Here is a 12182-nt window from a genome sequence, read left to right on the forward strand (position 1 = left end):
GGGCCCCAACTCCAATAGCATAAACACTGACTAATCCACCACCAATGCACAGTGGCAGCATGTGTAACACTAACAAGACCCACTGCAGATAGTCACCAAGAATCCTTCAACAGCAAATTCCAAACCAGCAACCACTATAGCTGCATGGACAAGGGCAGCAGATACTGGGAAAATCTCCTCCAAGACTCAGACCATGCTGACGTGGAACTACATCACTGTTCCATTCCTGTCACTGGCTTAAATCCAGGCAAATCCTCCCAAAACGCACACTGTGGGTACAACCACAACCAGTGGACAGCAGCAGTTGAAGAAAGCAGCTCGCCATCACATTCTCGAGGGCAATTTGTGATGGGCCATTGTTGCCGGTCTTGCAGTTCGGGAGGGAGTTGCTGGATTTGACTTAGTGACAGTGAAGGAGCGACTATAGAGTTCCAAGTCAGGATGCTTTGTGACTCAGAGAGAAACGGGCAGGTGATGGTGTTCCCATATTTCATCTGTTCATGTCGTTCTAGGTTAATGATCAAAGGTGGGAAGTTTCTGCTGAAGGAGGCTTAATGTTGCTGCAATGTATTTTGTAGATGGTACACACTGGCAATTGCACCAGTGTGGAGGGAATAAATGTTTAAGGTGGTGTCTGAGTTGGTGATAAAATTGGGTGGTTTGTCATGGATACGCACAGGGACAGAGGGAGAGAGAGAATGACAGGTACACACTGGGACAGAGAGTGTATAATGGATACTCACAGGGACCGCGAAGAGAAAGAGAGTATGACAACCAAAAACATGTAATGAGAGGGGGAACAGTGCATACACACAGGGATGGAGGGAGAATCTCAGCTACAACTGACAGGGTGAGAGAAACTGAAAATCTGACACTGACATGAACAGTGAAAGGTTAAGATGAAACAAAAGAAAAATATTCAAAGATACATAAAGACATTGCAAAATGCGATTACAGAACATTACAGAGATTGTAAAACACATTCACGGATAAGGACCAGAAATGAGATATAGGAATGTTCACATATACACACAGATACAGTGGCATAGACACACACACAGGGAAAGAGTGAATCACGGTTTGACACAGAAACTGAGAGGCAATCACATTTACACCCAGGGACAGAAAGAGTGTCACAGTTAGAGGAAGCGACTAGGGAAGGGAGCTTCACAGATACACACGGGGCAGGGTGAGAATCGCAGATACACCTGACAGGGTTCGGGGGAGAGTGGAATGTTAATATTGACTTATTCAGTGAAAGGATTATGGAAACACAAAGAGAGATCACAGGTACATAAAGAGATTAGGAAATATAATCACAGAACATAGAGATAGTGTAAAACAACACGGAGAGAGAGCACAATTGAGATGTGGTCACGTTCACATATACACACAAAAACAATGGCACAGGCACACACAGGGACAGGGAGGGGATCATAGTTACACACACAAACAGATAGACAGAGAATCATATATACACACAGAGACTGAGACAGAGTGAATCACAGGTATCAGAGACAGAGAGATAGAGAATCTCAGATACTCACAGGGGAACGGAGAGAGAATCAAAAATACATTCAGGCTAGGAGAGTTAGAATATTAAATAGGCAAAAAGAATGAGTGAGACAGAAGGAAATACAGAAAACCACAAGGACACAGGGGACTCACAGAGGCCCCACATCCAGTACCATAAACACTGACTTACTCCACCATCAATGCACAGAGGCAGCATGTCTAACATTACCAATATCCACTGCAGAAAGTCACCAAGCACCTTCAACACAACTTCCAAACCAGCAACCACTATAGTTGGATGGAGAAGGGCAGTAGATACTTGGAAAATCTCCTCCAAGACACAGTACATGCTGACATGGAACTATATCACTGTTCCATTCCTGTCACTGGGTAAAAACCAGGCAAATCCTCCCAAACCGCACTGTGGGTACAACCACACCCAGTGGACAGCAGCAGTTGAAGAGAGCAGCTTACAATCACATTCTCGAGGGCAATTTGTGATGGGCCATTATTGCCGGTCTTGCAGTTCAGGTGGGAGTTGCTGGATTTGACATTGTGACAGTGAAGGAGTGATTATAGAGTTCCAAGTCAGGATGCTGTGTGACTCAGAGAGAATCGGGCAGGTGGTGGTGTACCCATATTTCACCTGCTCATGTTGTTTTAAGTTAATGATCAAAGGTGGGAAGTCTCTGCTGAAGGAGGCTTAATGTTGCTGCAGTGTATTTTGTAGATCGTATACACTGCTGGCAATGTGCACCAGATGGAGGGAATAAATGTTTAAGGTGGTGTCTGAGTTGGGGATAAAATTGGTTGGGTTATTATGGATACACACAGGGTCAGAGACAGAGAGAATTACAGATACACACAGGGACAGGGAGAGAGAGAAATACAGACACGCACAGGTGTAGAGAGAGAGAATCACAGATAGACACAGGAGCAGAGAGAGAGAAACACAGATACACACAGGGACAGACAGAGAGAGAATCAACGGTAAACACAGGGGCAGACAGAGGGAAACTCAGATACAGATTGGGGAAAAGGAGAGAGAAGCAAAGATATACAGAATTTGGGAGAATGACAGGGACACACATGACAGAGAGAGTACTACGGATATACACTGGGTCCGAGAAGAGAGAGAGAGAATCACAACCAAAAACATGTAATGAGAGGGGGAACAGTGCATACACACAGGGATGGAGGGAGAATCCCAGCTACATCTGACAGGGTGAGAGAAACTGAAAATCTGATACTGACACGGACAGTGAAAGTTATATGGAAAGAAAAGAGACTTTTTTCACAGATACATAAAGATATGGCAAAATGCAATTACAGAACATTACAGAGATTGTGAATAACAATCACAGATAGGGACCAGAAATGAGATATAGGCATGTTCACGTATACACACAGATAAAATGGCACAGACACACACACAGGCAAAGAAAGGGAATCACGGTTTCACACTGAAATTGAGAGGCAATCACATTTACATGGATACAGGGGCAGAGAGAGAGAGAATGACAGATACATACAGGGACCGAGAGAGAAAGATGGATGGACATACAGATGGAGAGAGAGAATCACAGGTGAATACAGGGACAGAGAGAGATAATTACAGTAACAAACAGGGACACAGACACAGAGAGTCACAGGCACACACAGAGAAAGAGGGAGTATATCACGAATACAGAATGGGTCCGAGCGAGAGTGAGAATCATAAACAAAAACCTGTAATGAGAGGGGAATAATGCATACACATAGGGATGGAGGGAGAATCACTGGTACATCTGTCCGGGTGAGAGATACTGAAAATCTGAAACTGACATGGACAGTGAAAGGTTCACAGAAACAAAATGAACAGAATCACAGATACATAAAGAGATGGCAAAATGCAATTACAGAACAATACAGAGATTGTGAAACACAATCACGGATAGGGGCCACAAATGAGATATAGCTTTGTTTACGTATACACACAGATACAGTGGCATTGACACACACACAGGGAAAGAGTGAATCACGGTTTGACACTGAAACTGAGAGGCAATCACATTTACACCCAGGGACAGAAAGAGTGTCACAGTTAGAGGACGCGACTAGGGAAGGGAGCTTCACAGATACACACGGATGCAGGGTGAGAATCTCAGATACACCTGACAGGTTTCGGGGGAGAGTGGAATGTTAATATTGACTTATTCAGTGAAAGGTTTATGGAAACACAAAGAGAGACTCAGGTACATAAAGGGATTAGGAAATATAATAACAGAACATAGAGATTGTGTCAAAGAACACGGATAGAGAGAACAATTGTGATGTGGGCTCCTTCACATATACACACAGAAACAAAGGCACAGGCACACACAGGGACAGGGAGGGGATCACAGTTACACACAGAAACAGAAAGTGAGAGAATCACACAATGTCTGAGAAAGAGTGAATTACAGGTGTAATGAACAGAGAGCGAGAGAATCACAGATACTGGGACACAGAAAGAGAATCAAAAAATCACTCAGGCTAGGAGAATTAGAATGTTAAAAAGAAACAAAGAATGAGTGAGACAGAAGGAAACACAGAAAACCACAAGGACATAGGAGACTTACAGGGGCCCCACATCCAATAGCATAAACACTGACTAAGCCACCACCAATGCACAGTGGCAGTTTGTGTAACACTAACAAGACCCACTGCAGGTAGTCACCAAGAATCCTTCAACAGCAACTTCCAAACCAGCAACCACTTTAGCTGCATGGACAAGGGCAGCAGATACTGGGAAAATCTCCTCCAAGACACAGACAAAGCTGACTTGGAACTATATCACTGTTCCATTCCTGTCACTGGCTTAAATCCAGGCAAATGCTCCCAAAACGCACTGTGGGTACAACCACAACCAGTGGACAGCAGCAATTGAAGAAAGCAGCTCACCATCACATTCTCGAGGGCAATTTGTGATGAGCCATTATTGCCGGTCTTGCAGTTCGGGTGAGAGTTGCTGGATTTGACTTAGTGACAGTGAAGGAGTGACAACAGAGTTCCAAGTCAGGAGGCTGTGTGACTCAGAGAGAAATGGGCAGGTGGTGGTGTTCCCATATTTCACCTGCTCATGTTGTTGTAGGTTAATGACCAAAGGTTGGATGTTTCTGCTGAAGGAGGCTTAATGTTGCTGCAGTGTATTTTATAGATGGTACACACTGCTGGCAATGTACCCTAGATGGAGGGAATATATGTTTAAGGTGGTGTGTAAGTTGGTGATAAAACTGGCTGGTTTATCATGGATACACACGGGGACAGAGAGAGAGAGAATGACAGATACACACACGGAAAGAGAGACTGAATCACAGGTAGAAACAGGGCCACACAAACACACAGAGAGTCATAGAAAAACACCGGAGCAGAGAGTGAGAATCACAGAAACACATAGAGATAGACAGAGAGAGAATCAAAGGTAAACACAGGGGCAGAGTGAGGGAAACACAAATACAGAGCGGGGAAAAGGAGAGAGAAGCAAAGATACACCGAGCGACAGAGGTTGGGAGAATGACAGGGACGCACATGACAAACAGAGTATCACAGATACACACAGTGTCTGAGAAGAGAGAGAGAGAATCACAACCAAAAACATGTAACGAGAGGGGGAATAGTGTAAGCACACAGGGATGGAGGGACAATCCCAGCTACATCTAACAGGGTGAGAGAAACTGAAAATCTGATACTGACATGGACAGTGAAATGTTCAGAAAAGCAAAGGAAACTTTTTCACAGATACATAAAGAGATTGCAAAATGCAATTACAGAACATTACAGAGATTGTGAAACACAATCACAGACAGGGACCAGAAATGAGATATAGGCATGTTCACGTATACACACAGATAAAATGGCACAAACACACAAACAGGAAAAGAGAGGGAATCACGGTTAGACACAGAAACTGAGAGGCAATCACATTTACACTCAGGTACAGAAAGAGTATCACAGTTAGAGGAAGCGACTAGGGAAGAGAGATTCACAGATACACACGGGCCAGGGTGAGAATAGCAGATACAACTGACAGGTTTCAGGGGAGAGTGAAATGTTAATTCTGACATATTCAGTGAAAGTACAAGGGAAACACAAAGAGAGATCACAGGTACATAAAGGGATTAGGAAATATAATCAGAGAACATAGAGATTGTGTCAAAGAACACAGATAGAGAGCACAATTGAGACGTGGGCAGATTCACAAATACACACAGAAAGAAAGGCACATGCACACACAGGGACCGGGAGGGGATCACAGTTACACACAGAAACAGAAAACGAGAGAATCACAAATACACACAGAGACTGAGAGACAGTGAATCACAGGTATCAGAGACAGAGAGACAGAGAGAATCACAGATACAGGGACACAGAGAGAGAATCAAAAAATCGCTCAGGCTAGGAGAACTAGAATGTTAAAAAGACTCAAAGAACGAGTGAGACAGATGGAAACACAGATAAAACCAAAGACATAGGAGACTTACAGAGGCCCCACATACAGTACCATAAACACTGACTAACTCCACCGCCAATGCACAGTGGCAGCATGTGTAACACTAACAAAACCCACTGCAGATAGTCACCAAGAATCCTTCAACAGCAACTTCCAAACCAGCAACCACTATTGCTGCATGGACAAGGGCAGCAGATACTTGGAAAATCTCCTCCAAGACACATACCATGCTGACTTGGAACTATATCACTGTTCGATTCCTGTCACTGGGTCAAACCCAGGCAAATACTCCCAAACCCAGTGGACAGCAGCAGTTGAAGAAAGCAGCTCGCCATCACATTCTCAAGGGCAATTTGTGATGGGCCATTACTGCCGGTCTTGCAGTTCGGGAGGGAGTTGCTGGATTTGACTTAGTGACTGTGAATGAGCGATTATAGAGTTCCAAGTCAGGATGCTGTATGACTCAGAGAGAATCGGGCAGGTGGTGATGTTCCCATATTTCAGCTGCTCACGTCGTTCTAGGTTGATGATCAAAGGTGGGAAGTCTCTGCTGAAGGAGGCTTAATGTTGCTGCAGTGTAATTTGTAGATAGTACACACTGCTGGCAACGTGCCCCAGATGGAAGGAATAAATGTTTAATGTGGTGTCTGAGTTGGGGATAAAATTGGAGTTCTGTCGAAGGGTCATGAGGACTCGAAACATCAACTCTTTTCGTCTCCGCCGATGCTGCCAGACCTGCTGAGTTTTTCCCGGTAATTCTGTTTTTGTTATAAAATTGGTTGGTTTATCATGGATAAACACAGGGTCAGAGAGAGAGAGAATTACAGATACACACAGGGACAGAGAGAGAGAGAAATACTGACACACACAGGAGCAGAGAGAGAGAAACAGATACACACAGGGACAGACAGAGAGAGAATCAAAGGTAAACACAGGGGCAGAGAGAGGGAAACTCAGATACAGATTGGGGAAAAGGAGAGTGAAGCAAAGATATACTGAGGTTGGGAGAATGACAGGGACACACATGACAGAGAGAGTACCACGGATACACACAGGGTCCGAGAAGAGAGAGAGAGAATCACAACCAAAAACATGTAATGAGAGGCAGAACAGTGCATACACACAGGGATGGAGAGAGAATCCCAGCTACAACTGACAGGGTGAGAGAAACTGAAAATCTGATACTGACATGAACAGTGAAAGGTTAAGATGAAACAAAAGAAACATATTCACAGATACATAAAGACATTGCAAAATGCAATTACAGAACATTACAGAGATTGTGAAACACAATCACAGATAAGGACCACAAATGAGATATAGGCATGTTCATGTATACACACAGATACAGTGGTACAGACACACACACAGGGAAAGAGAGGGAATCACGGTTAGACACAGATACTGAGAGGCAATCACATTTACTCCCAAGGATTGAAATAGTTAGGGAAAGGAACTAGGGAAGAGAGCTTCACAGATACACATGGGGCAGGGTGAGAATAGCAGATACACCTGACAGGGTTCGGGGGAGATTGAAATGTTAATATTGACTTATTCAGTGAAAGGATTATGGAAACACAAAGAGAGATCACAGGTACATAAAGAGATTGGGAAATATAATCAAAGAACATAGAGATTGTGTAAAAGGACATGGATAGAGAGCACAATTGAGATGTGGGCATGTTCACATATACACACAGAAACAAAGGCACAGGCACACACAGGGACAGGGAGGGGATCACAGTTACACACAGAAACAGAAAGCGAGAGAATCACACGTTAAAACAGTTTCTGAGAAAGAGTCAATCACAGGTGTAAGGAACAGAGAGCAGGAGAATCACAGATACTCACAGGGACACAGAAAGAGAATCAAAAAATAACTCAGGCTCAGAGTGTTAGAATGCGAAATAGACACAAAGAATGAGTGAGACAGAAGGAAACACAGATAAAACCAAAGACATAGGAGAGTTACAGGGGCCCCACATCCAATACCATAAACACTAACGTACTCCACCACCAATGCACAGTGGCAGCATGTGTAACACTAACAAGACTCACTGCAGATAGTCACCAAGAATCCTTCAACAGCAACTTCCAATCCAGCAACTACTATAGCTGCATGGACAATCCTGCTGATACTTGGAAAATCTCCTCCAAGAAACAGACCATGCTGACGTGGAACTATATCACTGTTCGATTCCTGTCACTGGGTCAAACCCAGGCAAATCCTCCAAAACCGCACTGTGGGTACAACCACACCCAGTGGACAGCAGCAGTTGAAGAAAGCAGCTCGTCATCACATTCTCGAGGGCAATTTGTGATGGGCCATTACTGCCAGTCTTGCAGTTCGGGAGGGACTTGCTGGATTTGACTTTGTGACAGTGAAGGAGCGACTATAGAGTTCCAAGTCAGGATGCTGTGTGACTCAGAGAGAAACGGGCAGTTGGTGGTGTTCCCATATTTCACTTGCTCACGTCGTTCTCGGTTAATTATCAAAGATGGGAATTTTCTACCTAAGGAGGCTAAATGTTGCTGCAATGTATTTTGTAGATAGTCTCCACTGCTGTCAATGTGCACCAGATGGAGGGAATAAATGTTTAAGGTGGTGTCTGAGTTGGGGCTAAATTTGGTTGGTTTATCATGGATACACACAGGGTCAGAGAGAGAGAGAATTACAGATACACACAGGGACAGGGAGAGAGAGAAATACAGACACACACAGAGGTAGAGAGAGACAATCACAGATACACACAGGAGCAGAGAGAGAGAATCACAGATACAAACAGGGACAGACAGAGAGAGAATCAAATGTAAACACAGGGGCAGACAGAGGGAAACTCAGATACAGATTGGTGAAAAGGACAGAGAAGCAAAGATATACACAGGTTGGGAGAATGACAGGGACACACATGACAGTGTGAGTACTACGGATATACACTGGGTCCGAGAAGAGAGAGAGAGAATCACAACCAAAAACATGTAACGAGAGGGGGAACAGTGCATACACACAGGGATGGAGGGAGAATCCCAGCTACATCTGACAGGGTGAGAGAACAGAAAATCTGATACTGACATGGACAGTGAAAGGTACAGGGAAAGAAAAGAGACTTTTTTCACAGATACATTAAGATATGGCAAAATGCAATTACAGAACATTACAGAGATTGTGAATAACAATCACAGATAGGGACCAGAAATGAGATATAGGCATGTTCACGTATACACACAGATAAAATGGCACAGACACACACACAGGCAAAGAGAGGGAATCACGGTTTCACACTGAAATTGAGAGGCAATCAGGGGCAGAGAGAGAGAGAATGACAGATACAGACAGGGACCGAGAGAGAAAGCTAGATGGACATACAGATGGAGAGAGAGAATCACAGGTGAATACAGGGACAGAGAGAGATAATTACAGTAACAAACAGGGACACAGACACAGAGAGTCACAGGCACACACAGAGAAAGAGGGAGGGTATCACGGATACAGAATGGGTCCTAGCAAGAGTGAGAATCATAAACAAAACCCTGTAATGAGAGGGGGAATAATGCATACACACAGGGATGGAGGGAGAATCACTCGTACCTCTGACAGGGTGAGAGATACTGAAAATCTGATACTGACATGGACAGTGAAAGGTTCACAGAAACAAAATGAACAGAATCACAGATACATAAAGAGATGGCAAAATGCAATTACAGAACAATGCAGAGATTGTGAAACACAATAACGGATAGGGGCCACAAATGAAATATGGGCATGTTCACGTATACACACAGATACAGTGGCATAGACACAAACACAGGGAAAGAGGGAATCACGGTTTGACACTGAAACTGAGAGGCAATCACATTTACACTCAGGGACAGAAAGAGTGTCACAGTTAGAGGACGCGACTAGGGAAGGGAGCTTCACAGATACACACGGGTGCAGGGTGAGAATCGCAGATACACCTGACAGGGTTCGGGGGAGAGTGGAATGTTAATATTGACTTATTCAGTGAAAGGATTATGGAAACACAAAGAGAGACTCAGGTACATAAAGGGATTAGGAAATATAATAACAGAACATAGAGATTGTGTCAAAGAACACGGATAGAGAGAACAATTGTGACATTGGCTCCTTCACATATACACACAGAAACAAAGGCACAGGCACACACAGAGACAGGGAGGGGATCACAGTTACACACAGAAACAGAAAGCGAGAGAATCACACATAAACACAATGTCTCAGAAAGAGTGAATCACAGGCATAAGGAACAGAGAGTGAGAGAATCACAGATACTCACTGGGACACAGAAAGAGAATCAAAAAATCACTCAGGCTAGGAGAATTAGAATGTTAAAAAGAAACAAAGAATGAGTGAGACAGAAGGAAACACAGAAAACCACAAGGACATAGGAGACTTACAGGGGCCCCACATCCAATAGCATAAACACTGACTAACTCCACCACCAATGCAAAGTGGCAGCATGTGTAACACTAACAAGACCCACTGCAGATAGTCACCAAGAATCCTTCAACAGCAAATTCCAAACCAGCAACCATTATAGCTGCATGGACAAGGGCAGTAGACACTTGGAAAATCTCCTCCAAGACACAGACCATGCTGACGTGGAACTATATCACTGTTCCATTCCTGTCACTGCCTTAATTCCAGGCAAATGCTCCCAAAACGCACTGTGGATACAACCACAACCAGTGGACAGCAGCAGTTGAAGAAAGCAGCTCGCCATCACATTCTCAAGAGCAATTTGTGACGGGCCATTACTGCCGGTCTTGCAGTTTGGGTGGGAGTTGCTGGATTTGACTTAGTGACAGTGAAGGAGCTACTATAGGGTGCCAAGTCAGGATTCTGTGTGACTCAGAGAGAAACGGGCAGATGGTGGTGTTCCCATATTTCACCTGCACATGTTGTTGTAGGTTAATGACCAAAGGTGGGAAGTTTCTGTTGAAGGAGGCTTAATGTTCCTGCAGAGTATTTTATCGATGGTACACACTGCTGGCAATGTTCCCTAGATGGAGGGAATATATGTTTAAGGTGGTGATAAAATTGGCTGGATTATCATGGATACACACAGGGACAGAGAGAGAGAGAATGACAGATACACACAGCGACAGAGAGAATGAATCTCAGGTAGAAACAGTGGCACACAAACACACAGAGAATCATAGATAAACACCGTAGCAGAGAGTGAGAATCACAGAAACACACAGAGATAGACAGAGAGAGAATCAAAGGTAAACACAGGGGCAGAGAGAGGGAAACACGGATACAGAGCAGGGAAAAGGAGATAGAAGCAAAGATACACCGAGCGACAGAGGTTGGGAGAATGACAGGGACACACATGACAAAGAGAGTACCACGGATACACACAGTGTCCGAGAAGAGAGAGAGAGAGAATCACAACCAAAAACATGTAACGAGAGGGGGAATAGTGTAAACACACAGGGATGGAGGTAAAATCCCAGCTACATCTGACAGGGTGAGAGAAACTGAAAATCTGATACTGACATGGACAGTGAAAGGTTCAGAAAAGCAAAAGAAACATATTCTCAGATATATAAAGAGATTGCAAAATGCAATTACAGAACATTACAGAGATTGTGAAACAGAATCACAGATAGGGACCAGAAATGAGATATAGGCATGTTCACGTATACACACAGATACAATGGCACAGGCACACAAACAGGGAAAGAGAGGGAATCACGGTTAGACACAGAAACTGAGAGGCAATCACATTTACACCCAGGGACAGAAAGAGTATCACAGTTAGAGGAAGCGACTAGGGAAGAGAGAATCACAGATACACACGGGCCAGGGTGAGAATAGCAGATACAACTGACAGGGTTCAGGGGAGAGTGAAATGTTAATACTGACATATTCAGTGAAAGTATAAGGGAAACACAAAGAGAGATCACAGGTACATAAAGGGATTAGGAAATATAATCACAGAACATAGAGATTGTGTCAAAGAACACGGATAGAGAGAACAATTGTGACATTGGCTCCTTCACATATACACACAGAAACAAAGGCACAGGCACACACAGAGACAGGGAGGGGATAACAGTTACACACAGAAACAGAAAACGAGAGAATCACAAATACACACAGAGACAGAGAGAGAGAGAATCACAGATACTCACAGGGACACAGAGAGAGAATGAAAAAATCACTCAGGCT

Source organism: Carcharodon carcharias, chromosome 24, assembly GCF_017639515.1.
Source record: "Carcharodon carcharias isolate sCarCar2 chromosome 24, sCarCar2.pri, whole genome shotgun sequence".
NCBI classification, from domain to species: domain Eukaryota; kingdom Metazoa; phylum Chordata; class Chondrichthyes; order Lamniformes; family Lamnidae; genus Carcharodon; species Carcharodon carcharias.